The sequence below is a fragment of the Taeniopygia guttata genome, chromosome 1 (assembly GCF_048771995.1).
Source record: "Taeniopygia guttata chromosome 1, bTaeGut7.mat, whole genome shotgun sequence".
Classification (NCBI taxonomy): domain Eukaryota; kingdom Metazoa; phylum Chordata; class Aves; order Passeriformes; family Estrildidae; genus Taeniopygia; species Taeniopygia guttata.
The window spans coordinates 95,582,299-95,609,651 of record NC_133024.1 but is presented as its reverse complement, the minus strand read 5'-3'; the positions used below and the strand labels follow the sequence as shown (position 1 = coordinate 95,609,651).

At 38.4% G+C, this 27,353-nt stretch overlaps 1 protein-coding gene across 3 annotated transcripts in view; it reads right to left on the bottom strand.

The window, feature by feature from the left end:
* Window positions 1-27,353, bottom strand: part of TBL1X (transducin beta like 1 X-linked) — a 191,756-nt gene that overhangs the window by 125,518 nt on the left and 38,885 nt on the right. For all 3 annotated transcript variants that reach the window (XM_030271099.4, XM_030271183.4, NM_001159817.2), the window contains 1 exon segment: window positions 10,928-11,000. The gene's annotated coding sequence lies outside the window, so the exon portion shown is untranslated.

The following is a 27,353-nucleotide window of genomic DNA, read 5'->3' as shown; positions in this document are numbered from 1 at the left end:
GAAAGCACAGGGAGGTAAGAGAGAGTCATTGTAATCTGATTAGCTGTGTAATTAAGACTAAACTGGGAGTTCAATGAGGGAAACTATAAGGAGGGTTTTTTTCAGCACAGTATACTAGAGAAAAAATGAGAAATCTGGTGGAAATCTAATGGGATAAAGTAACAGATGGTAGGTGAACACCCAAGGGACATGAAATATGCTTAAAGATGATAATGGCTAACAATATGATTAAGAGTACATGCAATCTCACAATGCAGTGAATGGAACTAAAATGTAAGTACTAAGGCCATAATCCCCTTAATTATTATAGATTAGATTTACATACTTCTATAGACACCTACCAGACAAACAGGAAGAACACTTGCAAAAGGTCCTATATAACACAAGTATCTGGGCTATTTAAGGGAGTGGCTTGTGTCGCTGTCTTGAGAAACTAGCAAATAGCTGTCTACAAAGATGATACAGGGCCATAGGACACATATAACAATAAATAATTGACTCACTACAGATAAGAAGAAGTACAAACCACCATCATCCAAACAACCTGAGACCTACCTCACACTACATCACTCTACTGCCTGTAAGGACCCTGGGGGAAAAAGGTAGAGCAAACCCTACCCACCTTTTCAGTCACAAATATACCAGCAACTTCCAGCAAAATCTTCCACATAATGCACTGTTCTCCCAGTTGGTACACATGCAGGAGTAGGGAATGCAGGAGCAGGGATTGCAGCCTAAAGGCTGGACACACAAGCGGGTCAAGTCAAGGTGGCCACTAATACTCAGGCATTGCTTTCAATTTTTTTCTTGTGCACCATCAGATTTGCGACAGCAGTCTCATTAAACTATGGTGGTACTGTGCCTTCTAAATATTTGCCAATAATTAAATAATACCTATAAGCAATATAGCCCAGCTGTAGAATTGCTTATTTCTCCACAAAATAAATGAACATTATATATAAAAATTCCAGATATACATAGATAGATACATAAGTATACAAAACAGTGTTGAATGGAGTAAATGCAAACAAATTATAAAAAATATGTAAAACAATGCTGCATTTACTATAACCCAGTTATTTATGTAGATTTATTTTAAAATATATCTGATTGCACTCATAGCACTGATGAAGACAATAGTAATGCACAAAGTATCATTAAACACTTAAACTAAAATTCCTCCTTGATCGTCCCTACATAGCCACTTTGATTTTATTTTGCCATCCCAGGACAAGAGCAACCTTATAACCAGGTCAGAAAATTCTTACTCTGTTATGAGAGCAAACTAAATAATTTCCAAAAGAAAGAGTCCTCTCCCAGGCACAGTCCTGCCTTTGGCTCTCCCATCTCCAACTGGCACTAATTTAAATGGGGGGACTGTAGATTTAGCACTTCAGCTGATATCAATTACTGTTGTATCACGCAAAGCACTCCCTGAAGTAATCAAGAAGTAAGCTGCTTATGGAAGTAGTGTAAAAACTGCACTTGAAATTAAACAGAAGCCAGTACACAGCAGAAACATAACCATCCTCTCTGTAAGAAAAAGAGATTTAAATGGGCAGCTGCATTCTGCATCAGCAGAATTACAACCATTTCTGTGAATGGGTTTAAGGTGCATAGAGAGGTCACTGTGTTCCAGAGATTGGGTTACTGCAAAGCCAACAGATAATGACTACATAAAAGAAGTAACTGCGCACTGGCCTGCCTTAAAACAACTGAAGAGAAACAGAATAAGCCAGAATGATGCTCTGATGCAGCTTCAGAGCAAGCATCATCACAACTAATTTAGTCACAAGTAGCTTGTGAAAACTTCCCAGTGTTTTCACAATCATAAAATTAAAAAAAAAAACAAAAAAACAAAAAACAAGTCCCAAACCGCAGATCTAATTTTTTTTTATCTTAGCACAGGAAAATGGTGCAAGGTAATGGAAGTGGGCCCAATTAAATGTGATGTAAGGAACCAATATGAAACAAACTCTTCAGAAGCCTAAGTTGTAACAGCTGCCTTGCACTGTTGTGCTTTTTCCTGTTCTCAGGATCCCACCTCAATGGCTTCTGCCCAAGGACAATTTTGTCTGAAGGATGCTTAAAGCAGTACTTGTCATATAGGGCAGGCTCACTCAGCTGAGGAGACAGCTCAAGTCACTGTAGGCCCCTCTCTCTGAGAGGGCAGATATAGATAGGCTTTCTGGCACCTTTCCATCCTACAATTTCCTACTGCTATTACACTGATGATTCAAATCTAATTTTAACAAGCAAGCAAGCCTTCTGCTGTCAGCAGACATTGTTCCAAGACAGAAGGAAAATACTTTAAGCACATTTTCATGCCTTTCAACATCTGCATTCTTGTATTGCTTTTGTTCCTGGAGAGGGGCACAGAAAAGGAAAATAAGGGGAGCACTTCCCAAGATAAGGAGCTAAGATATCAGTGTTGTCACTTATCATTTCCTAAACAAATTAAATTTTTCCAAACAATGCATGGGTGGCAGAAGGGTATTATTTATTTAAGGACTAATGCTTTGAAAAATCTAAAAAACTTGCTACTGTAACAGAGCAAGATTCAAACCATACTCCCCTAAGAACACATTAAAACAATGGGATTTTTTTTCTTTTTTTGAAAAACAGAAAAATATTTTCCACATACTTTGGTATAATTCAGTCCTTTCTTTTTAAATAACTAAATATATTATCTCTTCACAGCTAAGTTTTGTGTAAATGAAACTCCTTTACTAGTTCAGAAAGAATAAAAAAAAAATTCCTTGATTATATACTATCTCACAAGATGTGACCATTCACCATGGTTCTAAGTGCTGGCATAAGAGATCAGAAAAAGGAAAGTAATTTGAACATTCTTTTGCATATTTTTAAGATGGCCTTCAAAAGCCAAGTGAATACAGAATAACATGTTGTGTTATTAGCTGTACAGCAAAAGAAATAATCCCATAAAATGTGCATTATCAGTGAAAAGTTGCAAGGTGTAAGATATTCACTGAACATCCTTAGTTCTGAAGATCATTGTGGAAGAAGGGAATTGTCTGCAGGTCTCCTAAATAAAACAAATGCTGCACTGTGGTGCTGAAATATGCGAGATGTTTTCATTACCTTGAATTCATATCCCAGAAGGTTATTTATACATTGGAACAGGAAATATTTAATAGCAGTTAACACCCTAAAAGGTGCAGAAAATGTTACCTGTGCCATACCCTGCTATACTGTTGTCTCAATGGCAGTAGACAGAACACAGGGATCAAGTGTTGCAGTCCCCTTAGACAGACACTGTGTAACCTGCCTGAGGTATTTAATTTGATCTCTTTGTTCAAGTCAGTGACATTTGCATTCATTCACATTCAGCAAGTTATTAATCTAAAAAAGCTAAGGAGTCTTTCATTTCTTCTTGTCTCCAAACTCCATTTGTACTTCTATAATATTAATGCCATAAATAAAATGTTGCGTTTAGACCTGCTGTGATACTGTCAGACAATTTTGCTGCAGATAAAGGTCAAGGAAAAATTTATTAAAAAACAAAATAACATTTTTTTTCCCAAACTCCCTATATTAAAGAACAGTGCCAAGCATTTAAATGAACTTCCAACATAGGTCAATCCGTAATGGGCTTGTAAGTGAGCTGTGTGTTTTAAGAGCTAACCTTTGGAGCATTTCTCTTGCACAGCAACTACTGTGTTGCAACTGCCCTCCAGAAACCTGTGACCATCATCTGAACTAAATATACAGCCTGCATGAAAGCCCAAACCCAACTGAAGGCCTCAATAAGCATGAATCCAACAAGAGACACAGTTACCTCCTACCTCTGCTGGGCTTCCTGAAAAACACAAGTTTTGAAATTCAAACAATCAATTCTTGCATTAAACACAATGTAATTGTAATTTAGAAATTAATCTGAACTGGCTGTAAAAATTTCAGCTAATTCCTTGTCTCAACTTCAACAGTTTTTCCAGCTTTATGAATATTGGGGGAATAACAAAATCTGTTTCCTGCTTGAATTCTTCTTTTTATTTCCAGTGCATCTTTTTATTTCCACAGCATCCAAACAAAAAGAGCCTTCTCATATAATAAATCTTCACACTGTTATTACCAGATGATGGCCAACTCATAATTTCAGTCTTCTTTTAACAAAAAATATTGGATTTTATGTTTTCTGCTAGAAAATTTAGCTCCTGCAGAACCACCAAATTTCTGCAGTAAACCCAAATTCTATGAGCTCCTGGTATGAGAACCTCTCATCCATGTTGCACTCCCATACTAGCCAAATATCCTCTATTCCACATGGACAGCAAATACACTTTTTATTTGTTAGTCTTGTAATCTTACGTCAAAACATCGAATCACTGAATGGGAGATTTACATGCAAACTGTACAGTATGGCCACAGTGCACCTTCAGGATACACAGATGGCAACTTCTGAAGGAGCTTCAGATATTAGGGGCTTGCACAGATTAAAACAAGAAAACATCACCTTGCTATTCCTCATCACTATGTTTACAACTGAGTAGGGTAACATGAAATAATGAATGGATTAAGAGCACAATAAGAAAATAAGGAAACTGACACCAAAGACCTCCTGGAGACCAAAGCAGGGAAAAAGGAACAAAATGCTGATATTTAGCTGAGAAACAGCTCAATATAGCTTCTTCCAGTGACTACAACTGGAGCCAGAAACTGCAGCATTTGCTTATGGATTCAGTCAGTATTTTAGGGACAGCGTGCAGGACAGGCTTCTACAAAAGTAGGCAAGTACTTCCCATGTGTTATTATCATACAGAATTAAGAGACATGGCCCTGTGCATCTGGCTTCAAAGCAGAGGAGATACTGCAACCACTGCCCTCCTCATGGCAGGCGTGCCCCCAAACCAACAGGCTATTTTGGATGGATGCCTAACATTGACTTGACAGGTATGAAGTTGCAGACACAAGGTCTTGGGATTTAATGCAATTAAAAGCAAAAATAGAAATACAAACAGAAAGCAAGGTATGGCTTGGGAAAATGTAAGAAATAACATATTTGGTATGAAAAAATTCAGATCAGTAATAAGGAAGGTAGGGAAGGAAGGGAGAGAGTGCACTGAGATGCACTCCTAAATGATGTAGGAGGTAATATGAGCAGTCAATCTAGAGAGTAGAATTTTAAAAAAGAAAAGTACCAGGAATCATGATAATAGAAAAAAAATATTCTCTACAGATTTAGGAGAACCTGGACTCCTGAACCTCCTGATTAAATGAAGGCAGGTCTCTCAAAAGCAAAAAGGTGAAGAACTGACATTTGAATAAAAAAAGATAATTTTTTTAACAGGTGAAAAATGATAAAGTGGGCAAAGAGCTAGTGGGATAATAGTTTACAAATATCTAAAGGAAGAATGTGCATAGAAAAAGGATGACATCTTCTAACAGCTAGGGAAACTCAAGAAGAACATGAAAAGTGGGGGCTTTTTTGGTGGTTTGTTTTTGTTGGGGTTTTTACATAAAGGAACTAGAAGGAAAGGCTTTTTGGAGGGGAACGACTGTTGGCCTGTAAAACTGCCAGGGGGAATACTGCAAAGATACTGCTGGACTAAGTAACAGAAAATGAACTGATGGGAACAGTCCTGTATCAGAAGAAGGAATGCCTTTGAAAATAAAAAAAAAAAAAAACACCACACTTCACAGTGTGCTTATCTAGTACACTATGCATACAACTAAGATATATTACCTGAAAATTTGTGCTCCCTTTTTAATATAACAGTAATGTACTTTATTACTGATTTTAACAGGCTTTAATAGGAGGAAGCATACATTCAATTATTTTATTACATGCTTTGAATATAAATGGTGAGCATCTGCACTCTATAGTTTACTCCTTCCGTCCTCATGCTCTCATAAAAACAGCACTGGCACATTTTAGAATTCAGTGCAGCCCTCCCCAGCCCAGCTGCTTTCTTGGCTGGTTTGCTGGGATCTATATATCCAATCTAATTATTTTGATTCCCATTTCCAACCCTATCACTGGTGCAGTGGTGCAAGAAATCAAAATGCCAGTCTCCTGAATGTTTTAGAACCTAAAAGCTAACAGCTACTCATTTGCAAAGGCATCACTGCATGGCTCAAAGCCCCTGTCACCAGGCAATTTACGTTCAGTGTTCTGGATGTGACTCGAGAGGGGTTTCCCAGCACACCAATATACAGAGCATTTCATATAACATTTCAGGTATGCTACAGGTTGTTGCATCATCTTATTTTGTCACAGCATAACTGACAAAAAAACCCCAGCAATGCTTTGTTCAAATTTTGTCTCTTTTTAAAGACTCAAGTCCTCCTTCTTTGTTATTTTTCCCCTTGTTTACTTAAAAGGCAAAAAATAGGATCATACAAGCTTATCTTCCCTTAAGTGATCAGAAGATAGAGTCAGCAATAATCCTGCCAAAACATCTACTACCCTCTCAAATCAGGGGGATCATATGTTCCTCAGTAGCTGAATTTCCCTGTGGATCTTTTCTCTGCTTAGAAGCTGTCCCCTTCTTGAATTACAGTCTTAGATTACCAATGCTCAGCACCACCAAAAATATTCCCATTCATTTCTCCAGCTTTTACAAACATGATAACATGATTTGTGTTTAAATATAAGCGTCACCGTTTTACTTTTTATTATGAATATCATATGTTTGGCAAGCTGTCTGACCTTCCTTACGATGATGAATGCTACAGCAAACAATTTGCTGTATCTTTAAAGAAATGGCCAATTCAATTACATTATGCCAGAAGCTTTCAAATCCCTCTCTGCCAAATGTCTTTGCTATATCCTGCCACAGACAGCCCATTTGTATTCCAGCACAGTAGGACACTTGTTTTGTTGAAGCACACAGTTCTAGTTAGGTACTATCAACAGAGCAGTATTTCAGTTCTCCAGCTCTGTGCTCCTTCCACCCCCTCTACCCTCGGTTATCAGGATTTTCAATTTTACTGACCAAACGTGTATGCATTACTAATTATGTGCATGAAATGCAGTAGTTATTATTTTGCTACAACAAAATACATTAGTGGCCAATTACAGGAGCTCTTGGCAGCAATGGTTATCATTCTAGTGGATTTAATCATTGCACTTAAAGTGAAGCTTGAGATTCCCTTTGAGATTACACCACTAATTGCTTCTGTTTTGCCAGTTACTGCATGAGCTGTTTGCAAAAAGGATCACTAAAGATGCTTTCTAAATATGGGAAAGCAGCAAACAGATGAAGCCTCCTGCAATGAGTGTCCCCCCCCAGTAAAACCACAGTGTCGATTTATTCATACCACAATGCTCCTCTCAGATTCATATCCCCCTGTCACCTCCTCTTTCCCTCTCATTTCTTGTTATTTGGGCAGACAGCAGCAATACAGCTGCACTGCTATTCATGTGAATCATGCCACTCACTATCATTTATTTATATAGATACTGAGAATATTACACTGCAATAATAAAAAAAAAAACGCTTCCCCCTCTCTTCTGTGTTTGCAGAGAGGATACTACTAATTATTATTATGATTATGACAGAATGTTAAGATGGTCTTACCCCTTAAAAGAAAAAGGAAAAAAGAAAAAAAACTTAGACAAGTACATTATTTATTACATGTACAATACCATCCTAATAGGCTTCCACTCTCCAGGAATTCCTAAAAACAAACACTCCCCCTCTCCCAAGGAATCTGTCATATATTGTTCTTTAAAAGCTCACATCTACTTCCAGGTTGTCAGTAGTGACAAATTATCTGGTTTACAGCCTCATAAAGCAAAAGTGTCTATATATTTTAATGCTGAGGCCCACCTCAGGACTTTGGTACCTTTCAAATGTAGTGATGTACAACTTTACAAACACGAAAGAAAGGCTTTAGGTAAAACAAAGAGATATAATTGTCAACAACATTTTAGGTCTGATCAAAATAAGTAGTCTTTCAAAGACAAAAGAATGGGGAAGGATTACAATCACAGTTTCGTTAGCTGAGAACAAGCTATTTTAATCAATACAATTGCTGAAATAAATTTGTTTGTCTCCTTTTCATTAAAAATTTCAGCTACTAAAGCTTTCCATTATTCAAACACCACTCTGTGAACAACAAGGAAACACTCAAAAATATTAAAAAACCCAACAATCTTCAACAAAAATTTTCTCATGAGATTAGAAAATCTCCTATGTTTGTCTCAACAAACACCAACATTTTTAGGATTTCAATTAGATGCTAGGCTGATAAAACTTTAATTAGAAACTTAATTGATCTCTGTGAGAGAGATACTGTAGTGAAAGTTTTAAATCCCCAGAGACTTCTACACTAGAAACAGCAGAGCATATAACATCTTTAAAAGCTGTCAGAAATCATACACTGTGCTTTACAAAAATAATAGCAATCTCTGTGAAATTAACTGCTAAAAGAAGTTGAAAAGCTTCATCCTACAGGATCAACAGGCTACAGCACCAGCACCAGTCAGCTTCACTTCAGCCTCTAAATTCGGCATGGACCTACTAATCCCTGGAAAAGAACAAACCCCAGCAGAACGAGGATTACACAACTGATAGATCTATCTTGCTTCATGCTCAGATGTGGATTTCCTCAGAACCCACTGATCTTTCCAGAACAGCAGGCACAAGAACTGCTGCACACAGGATGCTCTCAAAACCAAGGCCACTTCATTTTCATGCTTAACAGAGAAGATCTTGCCCCAAGGCACTCAATTTCGAGTCTGAATGAGAAAATCTGTACGTGATGTGGTAACTACAGTAACTGGCAAATAATAAATCGAGTAAAACACCTAGAGATCAATCCTATATTCATGAAGGAACACACTACGCAATTCAATTGGATTATCCCCATTTCTTAGTTCACAAGTTCTTGACTTCTACCTTATTAGACAACAATTAAGGACAATTTTCAATACAAAAGCTGCCACAGTATCTTTGTCACTATACCTACAGGTCCTCCAGTCCAGCAGAATGACTGCCTTTTTTTTGTATGGGCAAGCTCCTGTCTCATGTATGCAGGCACAGAATCTAAATTACAATTCCAAGAAGACTGCAATTGTATCTGGAATTTCTAGTACTGCCTTTCAAATGAGGAAACAGTAATAAATCAGGAGAAGAGAATATTCCCAAAATGAACAGCTGAGCTTATGCAGCACCCAAAATACAAAAGGTTGGGAAATAGCTGTCATTCATCACTGTCAAAAGCAATAGACTAAAATATGCAGAGTACACAGGAAATAAATGAAAACATTTGCTTCATGTTAGTATAGAAGTTAAAAGAAACAAGGCAAAAACCTCTCTCAAAGGTCCCTGCTGGATTTAAAACAGAGCTGTTGAGCCAAATGGGATTTCAAAACATGCCACTATCATTTAAGAACACTGAACTTCTCTTCTTTAATAAACCTTACACCTGTTCACTAGTCCAGAGACCTAATTCCTAAAACCATAGACAGCAAGTGCAAGACAAGGAACCAGAACTTCAATGAGAACTGCTAATGCACAGGAAAGCAACCAGTAACTTATAATACAGTTTCAGGCATGATTCATGTAATTCACCCAACTTACAAATCAAAGAATGGTAACACTAAATGCTACCATTATGTATTTCTTAATGAATTAAAAGTCTTATTTGTGTATAGCTCACAAAGCCTGGCAGATTTTTAGGTTACATATTTAATTCTCTTTAATATCGAAAGCAATGAGAGACATTTTTGTCTACTACTGTACTGCAGGCATAAACACAGTAAATATTCTAGCAAAATGAAATACACTTTTTTATGCAGTGATGTGATGGATATCAATTTCTAAGTTCATGCACTAAGTAGAAGAATATGAATAAACCGCAGCACAGATTTGGAATAAACAGCACTGGTAACAAGTTTAGACCATATTAAATTGAGAGACTTTCAGCTGGTAAGCATTGTTTTCAAAATTTAATGTAGATACCAGTAAGGATATTCAGCTTAGTAAAGCTCTCTAAAACCAAAGATAATTCTTTTAGCATGAGAAATGCCAGCAGAAAGAAAGGCTCCAGCTCTAGCAATTGTTTCAGAAAACTCAATTAACTTGCCCATTTTTAAAAATAAAAATCAGCAGAAAGAAGTTTCACCCTAGAAAAAAGTTATCTCTTCATTAATATTACAGATATTTCATATATTAATATGTATGACTAAATAAATGCATTAAATAAAAAGTAACACATCAACATATCTTTTTGACATGTAAAATCATTTTTTGCACCAGATTAATGCTTAGGTTGCAAAGAAAGCTACGTGCATAAATGGAAAATACTCTTCCTGCCTTTCAGAAAACTGTGTAGGCTGAGTTTGGGACTGGGGGACTCCAGATGCCAAGGAATGTCTACCACATGCCCCATCCAAGCTGATGAAGAAAAGCTGTCCCTGTTCTGTTTTAGTGAAAGCAAGCCCCAATCAAGACAATAGGTTTGGTCTCAAAAAAGACCCCTTATGAAATGAGCATTCATCCTTTCCAAAACAACCTTCCACAGGGTCATCTTCTCAGCTTTCACCCTCTGATGACCTCATATTCCACCTGGCCTGACCTTCAGTTTGGCTGAGTCTCAGTTCCTTACTATGATTACAAACCAGCAAGATTAAGTTAAGCTTTAAGAAACTCAGACATCAGTCTGAAGATAAATAACTGCAAAGGCAAAACATCAAAATACAAAGAAATCCTGTTTATAAGCTATGTTTCATTTTACGGAGACTTCAAGGGCAGCAATAAAAAGAAAACGTACTGCAAAGCACTGAAGGCTCTATAGCACATTCCCTCCCTTGCAGGTAGCCCTACCACTTCTGGTCTTTGTCAATTCAAAAACCAAAGTATTGTCTGAAGTTACAACGGCAATTAGGTATGGAGATGCTGAAAAATGTTTCAGAGTCTTAACCTTTTGTACAGCTGATTTCCACTAAGTATTCACTTACTCAGTTGCAAGAACAGTCAAGGTCCCCAGTTTGCCCCAGATTTTCCCTTCAGGCCAGTTTTATCCTTAGGTACCTGTGCACAAAAAAAAAAAAAAATTATTTACATTACTCCTAATAAGTTCATCTCATGATTATATCAACTTTTATGCCCCAAATTTAAAAATTCAGATCTCCAGTTTTTCTCACAGGATTATTACTCATCACTATCGTTAACCTGAAGAAAACTCAAAGCTGTTTTCCCCCAATAAAAATACTGGGTTTTATTTGACCAGTGTGTATATATATATATATATTTAGATTTACCATGACCCTAAATGAAAGAGTTTTCTGTAAGAAAACTCATATAAATCCAACCTAATAGATGGTGGGATTGCTTGGTTTAGGTATATTTCATCACCTGTTTTTAGGAGCATAAACAGAGAGCACACAGTTACGCCTTTGTTAGCCATATATTTAAACTACCTTAAAGCTGTTAACATGTGACAAGCAAATCCTACGTATTCAATTACTGCTTCAAAAATTGAAAGAAGGTTCATGTACAGGTGCACTGTCACTTAGTTAAGGAGCTCAAAAAATAGAGTTATTCTTTCTCCTGGCACTAGTATGAATTAAAAAAACATTTTCAAAATGTGCCATTCAACCATATGGAATCAATTTTTGCAGACATATGGAGCGCCAATTAAATAAGTGTGGCTTTGCTGACACAAAAGTCCACCTGCACGTATTCAAATTTTCCAGAATTAGACCATCTAATTTAGAGCAGCCCATTTAACAGTAAGAGAGTAGAAAAGCAATGTATTTGATATGACACAACCTCTGTAACCAGTCTCCTTAAATAGTAATTGCAGCCTTACTTCTGACCATGGTCAGGATATAATCAGATAAGATTGAATTAGCTACCCTAAAATACAGCTCCAATTACATCAGATCAAAAGAGAATAATTTTTTGTCTTCTCCTTCATGCAAGTAAATATATAATTGGGAAATTAAGCAAGGTACAATTTTTCAAAAAAGATTTTAGTGGAAGTCAAAAGAAATTAGAAAACTGACTGTAACCGTACTTCCTAGATTTTTTGCACATATTTTCCCACAATAAATGTACAGAAAGCATGCCATTTAAAGAAATAGAAGTCAACAACCTATACACACACATCAACACTCTAAATAAAATCCTAATATAAGATAGGTATCATCTAATGATGTGGAAACTAAAAAAAATTTTAAGGTAAACTCTTCAGAAGTTTTTTTTCTCTTTTTTTTTTTTTTTTTTTTCCAGGATTTGCAGTTAATTGGGCACCCTTGTTCAAATCTAGTTTGACTGACTTTCTATTAGGTGATAATGGACAGGTTTTTTTCCACAGGACCTCAGCCGCATTTGGTGAATACGGTAGCTGGAAGAGAGTAGTGAAACTCTACCCAATGGCTGCATTCCACATAGTCACAGCACAGCTCTGCACACGCACTGCTCCAGGTTACCCCGTGCTGTCCAGAACAGCACTCTGAGGACAGAATGCCCGTTCTCGGACAGAGGTCCCTTTGCTGCTGCCAGGTAACAACAGACCCCTGCCAGGGGCATCATGTCATCCCAGAGACAAGAGAACTTCAGAATCAGGAGCACTGCAAACTTTACTGTCAACCAGGTTCCTAAAATTAATTTTTCAGAGTATTTAACTTTTTATAATATCTTAACTAATTCCCTGGAGAAGCTGTATCCACCCAGTTTCCTAGCTAAGGTGCCACAAGTTTCCCCTCGCTTGTGACCTGCCCCATTCACTATCTGTCTTAGGATTTCCACAACAAATAAAAGCACGTTTCCAGATATCTGTCCTTCTTTGCTGCAGTCTTCACACATCTGTTCCACTTGGAAAGACCCTGCAATTCTGAGATCATAGAATTTTAAACTGTATCATAATGCAAATGTCCAGGCAAGCTCAGTTAACATATTTTAGACAATCTTAATTCTGTGCCTTCCCAGCTTTGCAGGACTTGCTCTTTGTAGCTCTTTCTGTGCTTGGCTTTTTAAGATAGTAGCCATTGAAATGGAGAAGCTCCATCTTGCTCAATACAGATATTCAGTCTCTCTCAAAACTTCTCATCCAAGCCTTACTATTGCCAATCCTATGGACATATGCTACTGCCCCCATCCACTCTCACCTTTAAGCTCAGTTTCCTATTTGGGATCCCAGTCCTGCCTCTTTTCAGTGACCACTTCATTCCAACAATTTCATTATATGATATATTGCTCCTACCCCGTAACCAGAGTCCCATTAGCTTCCAGCTCTCCTATACCAGCATTGCTTTTCATCTCTCAGCTTTCTGCACCCTTCACAGATCTCTTCATTTTTCCATATCGCTTTTCACCTTCCAATGTTTTTCCCACTTCTTTACTCCCCCACTCACTTCCTGTGCTTCCCTCTTACCCTTGCAGTTTCCAAATTTTTTCTCAACAACGAACTCCATGTGTTTTCCTGGTTCCTACGCAGTCTTTGTGATTAGCATGCCACAGCCATAGCTGCTATGCTTTGTGCAGAACTCACTTCTAATGATGGGTGTTAAAGAGATCTGTACAGAGGCTAATGAGCAGGAACACTTAATTTCAGGATCCTAGAAGAACTGGGGCAGAAGAAAAGCCAAACCAGGAGTGCATAAATAGAATTTTAGGCATTTGAATACCTCACTAAAGAAACATATATATTTAGATGTTAAGGCAGCTGTATGAAGGCTTTGTGGACCTGTCTTGCTGTTAGATTAACATCATCCGCACTTGTAAATTTAAAAACAAAATCCTTCTACAATGAACCAAAATGAAGTTATTTAGAGTCTAAGACTCAACCTAAACTCAATCTACATCTCAGTTAACAGCAAGTTACTTATAATTTTTTAAACCTTTTTTTCCAAAGAGAAAACAGACCCTGATTCAGTCAAATATATTAAGTACTGTGAAGGAGGGGAAAGGGGGTTTTAATTCAAAACAGGGTTTTCTTGTAACTATTTACCAAGGATAAGTGTTCTTATCAGTATTCTACAGGAGAAAGTAGATTGTAGCATACCTTCATCTATTTTTGCCCAAAAGTATGAGCTAACCAAAGACATCTTCCTTTTCTGTCTCAAACTAACCTGCCTTTGGTGTGTGAATGGGTTAAGAGTCCTTAGGCTGAATTTAAGATTATTTTAGAATATTATAGAATACCAGATTGGAAGTGACCTCTTGAATCGTCTGATCCAACCTTCCATGGCAAAAGCACAGTCTAGGTAAGATGGCCCGGCACCCTGTCCAGACAAATCTTAGAAATGTCCAATGCTGAGGAATCCACAGCTTCCCTGGGGATATTATTCCAGTAGCTGATTGTTCCCATTATAAAACTTTTTCCTCTTGTGTTTCAATCAGCATCTCACCAACATTTAACCATTACCCTTCATCGTTTCAATGGGACTCCTTGCAAAAAGGGAGTCTTCACCATCTTTGTAGCTACTAAGCTTTCTTCACACAAGACTGGATAAACTCAATTCTCTCAGCCTTTCCTCACATGGCAGGCTCCCAGCCCTTTGCTCAACTTTGTAGCACTTCTCTGGACCCCCTCCAGCCTGTCCTCACGTTTTTGTACAGCAGGGACCAAAAATGAGCACAGCACTCCAGGTGTGGCCTGCCAAGCATGGAGTGGGACAGTGACTTTTAACTTATTTCCGCTGGTGATTCCCCTGTTGCTGCAGCCCAGCATCCCACTGGCATCCCTTGCCACAGCAGCAGACTGTTCTCTCACATGGAACTCGCTGCCCACCAGAACAGCCATGCCCCTTTCCACGGAGCTGCTTCCCAGGTGGGTAGATAAATACCTGCACTCCTGGATCATAAACAGATCCCTTCTATGCTACTACTGTATAAATGCTACTGTGCCATTGAATAAGAGCATACTTTACTTAATGAGTACAGATGAATGATTCAGTGCTAGAAGTTTGCTGAAGAGAAATTTCTATTATGTTTTGGTTCTTCCAACATTGAATCTAAAAAGAAAAAATATGTCCCTGATTTAACTGAAAAAAAATCCCATAGAATAGTTGGGGTTTTTTTTTTATATTTAAACAGCAAATTATCAAAATTATTTAGGTAAACTACAACAACATAGCCCTCCAACAACTTTTTGTGTCCAACATATAAAAATTAAATATAAATTTAATATCATTAATGAACATAGTATTTACAAATAAATCACTCATTCCTCTGTTGAGCCACACTGAGTTAAGTACACTTTAATGCTAAAGTGGTATCTAATTATCTTTATTCGATCCCAAATGCAACAGGGAAATAAAAATGTTCAAAATACTTAGATCTTGCTGATAAGTACTAAACACTGAAATGTATGCTGGATAATGGATGATGGTATTTTTTCTTATTTCTTCTGAAGAGGTCTCAAACAGTCACATGAATATATTTAATTCATAGAACTGCTCGTTCTCTCACATCTTTTATTTCCTGCTGGTGCTGAGGGCAGAAAGAGATTTAGTTATCCTGACTCCCATCCCCAGTATTGCCTGACCCAGAAAATTCACCACTGTCACTTCCCATGGAGAAAGGAGGACAGTCAATATGAATCATGCTCTGGGAACTGGGCTTCAAAACCTAACTAATGCAACGACTACAATTCATACAGAAGCCAATTATCATTTGTGATCTGAGGCATTACTCCAAAGCTGGCACTCTGAATATCCTATTAATCAGTATATTTAAACAGGTTTGCTTGCTAGAATAACAGGAAACTAATAACATAGCTATTAGTAGTAGATTGATTCTGAGTTAAATAAAGAACAAAAAAACCAACACATACACAACATGAAACCCCTCAAAATACTAAAAAAATCACTGGTAAACTGATCAAAAAGCCATGGAACACCTCTAAGAATTTGCCTCCGTTTATTTTCAGAAATCTTTCTACTCTGATTTTTTTTCCCCATCCTCACAAGTTCCTGGCATCCCTTGTACTACGATATTTATATTCTAGTTTCCATCACCAGTGACATGAAAAATACACTTAGTTCACATCCACACAGGTGGGTGTGGGTTCTTGCCAGAAAGCTCAAGAGAATTATTTACAAATGAAGGTCCATCATTTTCCCCCAAAAACCAGAAGTACAAAGACAAGAATCACCTCTTTTCCCACCTCGTCACAATCAAAAGTGCCTGTGCCTCCCCAAAGCCTGCAAGAAGGAAAATAATGATTCTTACCATCTAATGGTTTCCTGACATAAAAAATTTACCAGTGTAATAGTGACAGAATCATACAATGAAGTAGTTCAAATCTTCCAGGAAAGGATCTGGTGGGGAGGGTCTGGCAATAAAAAAGTTTTTTGCTTAACAATCTTCATCCAAAAGAATCCCAGCTCACCTCTGAACATCGCTACAGAGCAAGTAGATTTTAGCATTATTGCTACAGCTGTTATAGTCTGGCTGGTGCTAGTTAATTTGGTCACACAGGTAAGTCCCAGAACATTCCAGCAAACATGTGATCTGGGATCATACTTTATACAGCCTACAGCCAATATAGTTAACATTTCTTTGATCCTTGAGCTTTACACTTCAGAGAGCTGAGGGAAAGAGAAGGTGTTGATACTTTCAGGAACCATTAATTACAGGAATTCATCATGAAGGGCATTGCTAGAAAGTAGTAGAGATGTTTAAATATAAACAGTGCAGTTGCTGTCACACAATTGTCCATTAAAGGTTTCAGTGCATTCTTCCATCCAGACTGATGATCTGTAAGGTGTTGAACAGAAAGAAATTTTCCACAGTATAAATCCCTTCAATTAAAACAATGTCTAGCACATCTTTTGCATTTGATCTCAAAGTAAATTGCAAGTCAGATACATTTTAAGTTTAACGTAAATGTTATGGCCAGAATTTTTTAGATTTGCTATTACATTTAGTCACACAAGTAGAAATAGAGTCTGAACTCAGTTCGTTTTTGAAAGAGAATTCATCCTGAATGGGAGCTACTGCTTTTTTATGGTAGAAAATAAAAGTGACATTCAACTGGCCTCAAATATAACATTAATGATCTACTCTAAGTTGTCTCCTTCTGAAATACGTGTAAAACTACATAGCAAGTAACAAGTAGAAGCAGAAACAATATCCTACTTTACTAGTTATCTTGCTTGAGAGTGCTTAACTACTGCCTAACAAGGTATGTTACAAATACCCAGGCTTACATTATAGCCATTCCCTAAGATTATTTTTAAATTATAATAGTCACATAAAGCATAGAGCCTTTTCACAGCTAACTGAATGTCTGGTGGTGGCCTGAGCCTATCAACACCAGGAAGTTATAGCTTACTTTTTTATCTGGCCCTCCAATTAGACACTGAAAAGAAACTTTCCCTTAAAATTCTGTCTGGAATAAAATCTAGAAAGCTGTAGCCCATCCTTTATCAGCCACTTTTTCACTTGCTAATTTAAGAACAAAACTTCCTCCTGTTGCACACTTACTAGGAAGCAGCTATGCCATGAGTATATTATAAATACTATGCCCCTCTCAGGCTGCAGCTTTCTGAAAAAAACAAGACAACCTAATGGAAGAACCCCTTTTTCTTTGCTTCCCACCCACTTTCTGGTTACCTAATAACAAATGTAGAGCTTTTGAAACAATTTCACATCTCATTTTGCTTCTGTAGTTCCCTTCCTGAATCTGAGGTCACTGATGACATGCTGACTTCCCTGCAAGTCCACCTTCTCACAGAAAGGCTGAAAATGCAAAGGCAGAGTGATAACTGAAGGCAGCACTTACTGAAAACAGTTCTTCTGGGCTACAGGAGGTGACAAATAACTGAGAAACTTCTCTGCGCCAAACAGCAGTTTGAGTAGCAGAAAGAATGCAACACCTCCACTGGACCACCAAGCCAGCATTTCACTGTGCCTCAGCACAGCTCAGAGACATGGGATGACCCTTTCGGGATGAACAAGCAACTGCAGCAACCACACGATGAATGTTCACTTCTGCAGTTTCCATTCTGTATCTGCTCCACGTGTCCTAAACCCCACAACATGCTTCTCAATACCCTACAGAAGGCAAAACATCTATAGGAAAGTCTACAATTATACTACAGCTTTACAACTTGCTATTTTCTGTGTCTTTGCAATAGCTGCATGTTTTTAGTAATTGCTAAGCAGCAACTTCTCCTAAATTATCATGGTAAGTGGACTGTGTTTAACACGACAAGAACAAAAATATCTATTGTGTGTTCTCTTTCCTGAGGGGACCCATTCATTCCTGACCCCAGATCTAGTAATTGGTTCCATGATGAATGTTAAAAGGTGGGGACTAGAACAGGGTCAAGTAAAATACGATGTTATTAAAGGGTTATTACAGGGTTTGGAAGAAGAGCAGAAAAAGCATGCGTCTCTTATCCACTAGCAACCACTGGAAATACTGAAGCACGTTGTTAATGCCAACTAAATATAATCAAAACAAGCAGTTTCAGTCTCCCTTCAGACCCCTTGGAGACCTCAATAGTTCAAATCCAAAGACTCATCTCATAACTCAACTTTCTACTGTCATTCCAGAATCAATCTCCTGTGCAGCCTATTAAACTGTCTTTGCACCTGCTCCACTCTAAGTCCATCTTTCTGCTCACTGCAAAGAAGGATCATTGGACACAATATTACAAATAAGATCTCAGGAAAGCTTTACAAAATGCTAGCAGCATTTCTCTCTCTCTCTCTCTCTCTCCAAAAGTATCAAGTCTAATGCATTGCAGAAGCACATTAGACTCATAGCAGATCACACTGGTGGCTTAGAGCCATCTTAGTGGCATTATCATGGCACTTTACCTAGTTCAGACTGCTACAATCATTAAACCATTTACACAACCTCCTATGATCTTAACAGATGTTCTTCTCATTTTAGATATTTGCATATTGAGATAAAGATAAGTGTGACCTGTCTCAGACAAGGCACTGAGGGCTTGCGGAGCTGAAGTAGCAACTGAAACTTTCAGATTCTTAATCCTAAATATACATCTCTGAACTCCAGCAGCAAGCAGCTGAACCACACAGTGCACAGTAACAAGCACTCCTATACTCCACACTAAATGCCTGTGCTTGCACTCAAAAATAATTTCTAAATGGATGGCTCTACATGGCCACTTGTCCACCATGTAATTACATCAGCCTGCTGAGGAGCCACACAGAAGATACCCAGAAAGGCCAAACCTCCACCTACTTTGTCTCTGTGTCCTCAGCCAGCACTGAAAATGCCTTTTTGTGGCAATTCCATCCAGACAAGTCACTAGGTGCTAGGCTACCTCCTCTCACACATACTTGCTCTTAGCTTCCAGAGCAAAAACTGCTCCATGATAACCACTTCTACAGAAGCTCACATCAGCACTGATATATTCTCCTGAAAAACGTATACAGGATTCTGAGTTTATAATTTGAATGCTCTTTTTGTTCAAAAATTTAGATCATACTGGAAGTATCAGTCTCCTGGATTCACAATAAAAAGGCACAGAAAATATAAAAATGCAGGAGCACAAAGTCAAAGAATCATGATGGACAAAGGGGCTAACTGGTTGGTACAAAACAGCTTGGTGGTGCTTACATGAGTCAGTAGGTTTTAGCTACTCACATCACAGTGCTAGTTTCACTATTACAATTAAATACTCCCAACAAAATCCTATATTTGTGGAAATTTTGCCCAAAACATGAACATAACTAGAACTAGAAAAAACAAGAACTACTTTCCCCTAATGCTCAGGATCTCTTATTTGCCAAGAAATGCCATGAATGTTTTACAGTCACATTCCAAAAAATATTTTTTCTACCAAGCAACTAGCAGAGCCAGAACTGTCCTGTGAGCTAAGGATGTGGGAGCTTTTTTCTATAAATCAAGCATTCTAGCCAAGCAGAACACTACCTTCTCAGAAAATAAGTATCTTAGCTACACTCAAACTTGGTTTCTCTTTTTCACTCATTGTCACATATATACCATAACCATTTCCTGTTTATATCCAACTTCACAGAGTAACCCACTACTGGTACTGGAAACAGCTCAGAAATAGCTCAGGCAGACAGGATAACTTCTGCTAATAGCCCATGGTGTAGAATTCAATGTTTATAAAATAAAATACTGCAGCTGTGCACTACCTCAGAGAACCTGTAGACAATTCACTACATTGCTTCCACAGACGAAATATGTACCTTCTAGATATTTATGCTTTCAGAGCACTTTCCTGCATCGCTGAAGGAAGGTATGGACTATAAACAACTGAATTGGCATGACCCAGCAGGTTCCTGCTGGCCAGCTGAGCTGAGTCAGCTACAGGAAGAGGTAGATATCCTTCACAGCTGCCTCACTGCCCAGCAGCAGTGAGGGCAAAACCTGCCCATGCTGGCTTACATTTCATTTTACAACAGGAGTGATGAAAATCCATCCTACACCCAGCTCTCCCAAGGCTGATCATGACCCATCTCATACAAAACTGCAGCACCACTCAGCATTCTATTAAACTGCATTAGTGTAATTTGTCCCAGCCTGCAAAGATGGTTTTCTGTCCTCTGTGCTCATTAGCAGGATCTGAATGTATCAATTTGGCCCTTTGGCCTGACATGGAAAAGGTTATGCTTCCCTGAAACTGCAGATAAATATTAGGCACAATTCTGGGGAGGTTCCTGGTCTATGACACCTGGAATATGAAATACACATACTTTTGACTGAGTGCATGCTTGACTCATGCTGACAAGAAGTAAGGAACCTGCAAACCAGGACAACTATTTCCTGGTGTTTGCAGTTGGGATCTATGTACATAGTATTTATACATCAAAATGTCAGCATCCATACAATAGATACTACTAATACTAACCATCCATACTTACAGACACTAAAATGGACACATCCTACTATCTATACTAAAAGATACTACTTTTTACTTCTAATATGGAATCTCCATGCAGAAAACTAACCACACAGCCAGAAGAATTCAAAATTTACTTCTATCTGAATACAAATGTGTGTAGCTCTTATAAAGTCCTATCAGTAAAATCCACTCACATTCCTAATTGGAAAATATGTTTGTCAAGATACAGTTACAAATAAGGCATACAGTTTGCATGTATACAAACAGATACTGAGATCTTTGTACATATACATACAAAAAAGAAGCATCACAGTTTGCAAGCAAAAATGAGCAGGCAGTGTTTCAAACTGACAACGTGATATGGTGCTATCAGGAAGGACAAGAATCAGAGTGATTTACAGTAAATTACCCTTACTGGCCAGGGATAATACACAGTTATGAGACTAGATTAAGGAAGTTTGCATTGCTGCCTTAAGGTACTTGATCTTTCAATTAATGTCTCAAGAATACTGAATTATCTATATCTGAGCAATGTTTTTGATGTTAGCACGAAAGAAAGAGGTTTTTCAGTCTCAAGAATACTGAATTATCTGTATCTGAGCAGTGTTTTTGATGTTAGCATGAAAGAAAGACTTTTTTCAAACCACAACACACTTGGACAAATTCTCATCAATACTTTTATTTCTAGTCATTAGCTACCACTCATTCCTTCTGACTAACCTTGCAACTTCACTTTTTAATCTTTCTATCTAAATTGTCAAAAAAGAAAATAAAGCATAAACCCAACACAGAGCCTATGTCTGCATTAGCAAGCCTAATGCCTTTCAAATCCAGGGAATCTAAAGCTCCTAAACATATTTTTATCTACAGCACACTCCTTTCTAACACTGAAGAGAGTCTTGTGATTAATGTATTTTGTAAATGCAGTGTGCATGTACATGTATTATATGAAAGTACAGATCTAACACAGGATAAGGTCTCAGCACACACAGATGTCAGGTGGGATAATAACCTGCAAACCAGAAACAACACAGCCATAAAAAGGAAGAAAGAAACTACAGGAGGAGCACTCAAAAATGTTATGAGTAGTATTTTACCAGGTTTGCTAAGGGCATGACTTCAGTAATGATTTTGGCTTGAGTCTCCTAATTTTTATAAATTTACAGTAAACTTAAATTTATTCAGAAGATCAAAAGCAAAACACAAAAGACCAAAATTACTTCCTTCAGTTTACTCTTTTGAATTTTGCATTAAAGCAGCAGCACAGCAATTAAAATTTCCAAATACTACTCATTCCACAAAAACCCACTGAAGTTCTCCACACAAAGTAACCAGCTGGCCACTCAGACACCGAGCAGTGGACTATCAACTAGATCTCCCATCATTTTTAGGACATTTATGACATCCTAGTGGAATTATCCAGTGTTATCAAGTAAATTAATCACAGAATGGGCAAGGTTGGAAGGGACCACTGGTAGGGACATCTGTTCCAACAGGATTCTGTCCAGATGGTTCTTGAATGTCTCCCATGAGGGAGACTCCACAACCTCTCTGGGCAACCTGTTCCAGTGCTTGGTCACCCAAGTAGGAAAGAAGTTCTTCCTCATGTTCAGCTGGAACTTCTGTGCATCAGTTTCTGCCCATTGCCTCTTGTCCTACTGCTTGGCACCACCAAGCAGAGCCTGGCTCCATCCTCTTGACACCTCCCTGCAGATACTGATAGACATTGTTTAGGTCCCCTGTCAAATGTCTCTCCTCAAGGCTGAACAGATCCAGCCTTTCCTCGTAAGAGGCTCCTGCCCCTTAATCATCTTTGTTGCCCTCCATTGGACCAGTTCCAGGAGCTCTGCATCTCCCCTGTGCTGAGGAATCCAGAACTGGACACAGCACTCCAGATGTGGCCTCAGCAGGGCTGAGCAGGGGGGCAGGATCACCTCCCTGCTGGCAGTGCTCTTCCTAATGCCCCCCAGGATCCCATTGACCTTCTTGGCCCCCAGGACACACTGATGGCTCATGGACAGATGGTTGTCCACCAGCACCCCCAGGTCCTTCTCCCCAGTGCTGCTTTCCCACAGGTCAGCCCCAGCCTCTCCTGGCACAGAGGGTTGTTCTTCCCCAGGTGCAGGACCCTGCCTTTGCTGAATTTCACACGGCTCTTCCCTGCCCATCTCTCCAGCCCCTCGAGGCCCTACTGAGGGCTGCCCAGCACTCTGGGCTATCGGCCACTCCTCCCAGCTTTGTGCGCTCTGTGAACCTGCTGAGGAGACATCTCCCCTTCATCCAAGTCACAGGTGAACAAGTTAAACAACACTGAACCTTGTGGGACACTGCTGTTTACAGCGAGGCACCACTGGTTCCAAGTTGTCACAGGTAACACTCGGCAAGGTTGTCCACATCCAGAGTTTGAAACCAAACCATGCTGAACCTCTACACTAAGCAAACCCAGTCTCTTAAGAACACAAAACAGCTGAGTACAAGGAAATACATTCAAAGTACAGGTGATTCTCCACAGAACAGAGTACCCCGTATTTAGCACATGAAATTGGTTGTTGAGATACAAAGTTATATCTCTGTTGAAAGATCTGTAAACATATTTTCATTACTTAAAAACTGAGTAACTCCTATATTAATTGGCTGGACCTAAATACCTGATACTATTACTGAGCCAAATGGTGTTGAGTGTTAAACTAGGCTATTGTCATTAAAAGCAAAAAGTAGAAGAAAAAATTTTATTGTGATACAATTTTATACTATTCCTGCAGGGCCTACTGATGAAGAATTTTTTTTTAATGTAATACCACAGGAATTTTAATCTATGTATATTTTATTTAATAGAATCCTATGGAGCATATCAGACTATACTGCTTCACCAAAGCCTCTGAAAATTGGCCTAGATACAAGAAGAGGTGTATCCTGCATAGTAAGACCTCTGAGAAAGGATTTTAAAATAAACACTTTGGAGAATTCTTGTTTTTTCTGATAAGACACATGGGAGTGCTTTCACTGAAGTAATTCTTTATATAACGATAAAAAATATTTTAAAGCTGACAATTGTCAGACACCCTCACACTTCTAAGAGCTAATTATTCCACTCAAGGATTTCTTACTACATGCAGTGAACCACCGTTCACCTCAGCAATCTCCATGTCAGTAAAAATCCTTATATGAGAAAATTTCTTGCCTGCTTTGGTGTTTGCAAAATTATATTTTTGGTTTGCACCTACCTGACATATGAGTCAATTATCTATTTAAAAAAAAAAAAAAAAAAAGGAAAGAAAAGGCCAGAAAAAGATTATACTATCTACTTGGAGTGACAGGAAAAGGATGCAATATACTAATATTTCCTTAAAGACCTCTACGCTTTCCTGATGATCAAGCATGCTAAATAAAGTTTACATCCCAATTATCCTAAATATCAACACAATAGTAAATCAACACATGCTATCTGAAAGAGCTATGACTCCCTGCAGTAACAGTAAAACATTTCTTAAAAGTATTAAGTTCACTGGAATTGTTGGTAAATAACTCAAGATACCTTCAGGGAGTGGTGAAAAGGGAGCCTTCAAATTTTTACCTGTACCAGTGACCAGCAGTCAGACACTGCTCTGTGTCAGTTCCACCCAATCCAATACTAAGTCAAGGTTAACCACTGCAGTACCAAAAGAGAGTAAGAACATGAGTCAATGTTTTTTGGGTCACACTCTCAATGAGATTGGGAAAGGCACATATGAGAGAGCAGAAAGACTCCACTCCGAATTACTGCAGGATATCCACGCATTTCAACATACCCAGAACATTGGGATTTTTCAAGGGAAACTTATTGAAGTAAAAGCAATCACCAATGACATGATGGTTTTTCCATTTAAACTACTTCTTCCAAAACTTTTTAATATTTTAGAGTACTATTTTTAATCCTTTTTATTCCAGTTTTGCATGCTCACCTTTTAAATTCCCTCCTTTCAAAGAAAAGGAAGAAAGCAAAGTGCTTAGAAAAAGGGTAAGACAGAAATTAAAATCAAGGGTCTAAGTAGTCTATCCTGTTAAGCTTAAGGAAACCAAATATTTTTTTCTATCTTCAGCCATTTTATTCTTTGCAGCAAGTCTTTTTGCATGTTGTCAAAACAGCCTTTATCAAAATATTTGCAACTTAACAGTCACATTGAATCTCTGCAGTTTGAAGGAAAGAAGGGGTGGGTTGACTTCTGCGAAACACATAAGTCAAGACTCTAACTATGCCTGCAAAAGTCAAACAGAAGGTAGAAAAGTATAACCAGTTTTGAAATAATAAGGTGATCTTCACCTCAAAGGAGGTGCTTGCATTGTGGTTAAGCTCTTACTGGGCAAATAGAAATGGAGATTTTCTCATGATTTCTTATGCTCAGCTTTCCACACATTTTTGTCAGTATTGCATAAAATCGCTGTTAAATCCCTCTTCAGAGCTGCTGCATAACTCAACTGACTTCAGGTCTCACTGTGGCCACCAGTTAAGATGAACTCCTTTGCAATGAGGCACAGTTTATCCTCTGACCTACACTGACAGCAGGTGGTTGAGCCCTGCAAAACACTGAATGAATTGCCATTCATTACCTAGCAGCTCTTCAGAACAGCAGTACAGCCCAGGAAAGTATCTGGAGAGAAAATGCAGATTCAGTCACAATGGTCATGAATTAAGAACCAAAAGTTTACCAAGAAAGGCAACGTCACAGAAAAAGAAGTGGTACTGTTAACATTATACATTAAATGAGCACTGCTTTACATATTACTGTGACATTGTTGATCAAGACATGGTATGTGTTTATACAGAACCAGTTTAATCCCAAATGGAAAGGGAAATGAGAGGTACTTGTAAACATCATTAACACTACAGACAGCAGCATAATCATTATAGATTTCATAAAAGCAATAGTGGTTCTGACCAAAAGAGCTTTTGTTTTCAGATCAGGCCAAGTTAAGAGCATATCTTTGTCTCACAGCAACATAAATATTGCATGTGTATTCCTGTATTTAGCCATCTTATGCAACAGAGGTTAAAGGAAGCAGGTAAATATTGTCTGTAAATGAAGAATTTTCTTGCCCTTGGCATAAAAATAAACCGAAAGAAGCCATAGTGGAGAAGGGGAGGAAATGAGTTTTCCTCTTTCCACCATTTAATCCTTTTCTTTTTTTTTTTTTTTTTCCTAGTACAAAGCCTTGACAAACCCAGTATATTATCCCATCACTCTCCATGCAGGCTCTCAATTATTTTGGTAATGAAGTATATGCCAAGGGTTCAGGGAATCTTGGAAACTGAAACACACACATGAGGTTTATCAAGCTATCTTCTCTAATTAGCAACTACCAATGGAGCAACAGCATACAATTTGAGAACAGTGAGAGCCTACAAATATACCCATGATCCCCTGAAGTGAAGGGGGGATACCAAAATGGCCAGCCCTCCCGGGCTGAAATGGAACATGACCTCATCCTGAGTTCAAATAACATACAATGGACATATTTTTCAGGCAAATAGGCAGCTAGAAACTATTCTACCTGCAAGATGACCCTGGCTAAAGCCCAGGAACACTCATCTTTAACAAACTGACAAGGCAGCCTTCTCCTACTCTGGCATTCTCCAGGAGTGGAGGTGGAAATACACAGAAGCCAGAGCAGAGAGCCCCCATGGCACCAATCTTTCATTATATGGCCCTGTCTAAGAAACACATCCTGTGTCTATAAATTAAAGCAAACTTCAGGCCAACATGACTTATAATTACTATTACACTGCACAAGAGGTGCTTGCTGCCTGGAGTCCTGACTATCCACACGGCGTATTTGCTGCTCCAGCAAGGTACACCTCAGTGGCCGGACAATGCCTTACATCAATCACATTATCTTAAAATACTTGAAAGAATGATGCTTATCATGAACTACAACTAATTTGAAAAATTTGAAAAATAATTCAAATGAATGAAGTTGACATTACAAAATAAAGGTAATAAAACTACATTTCTTTTTAGACAGCCAACAAGTGAAGAAGTAGCACGTCTCCCGGTTTTAATTTTCAATTTCACTACATGACACTGGGAAGTTCTGATTTAGTTGTAAAAGTGCTGCTGTCAGATCTGGGCTTGGCAACTGATGGAAGTTTGCTTGTGTATAGAGGGCAACCTATATTAGATCTCTCAGTGGACCAAAAATAATTCTTTGTTTACTTGCATCTTTGTACTTTGCCAATTTTCCCAGCATGGGAATGTTTTATTCTGGGGTGACAGCCTGGTCTGGTTCCAACATCACAAGTAGCTCCCCTTTGGACCAATAACCCAAGGAGAGACTACAGCAGCACAGTAGCAAGTGCTGTGCCCAGATGTGCCAAAAACCACAACCTCCCTACAGCTCCAGAAGGAGAGGTCACATTAAGTACTCGTCCCCATTTCTGTAAGCAAGCAGCACAATGTGACTGTCCATATGTCATAATGCTGGGGTCCAACTGCACTCACAAAAGCTCCAGCACTTTCACCAGGGTGTCCCCTTTGTGGAAATTAAGGTGAAAGAGCTGGTGCCTGTGAAGTTCCCACCTAATACAGGTCAGGAGGTGTATGAACCC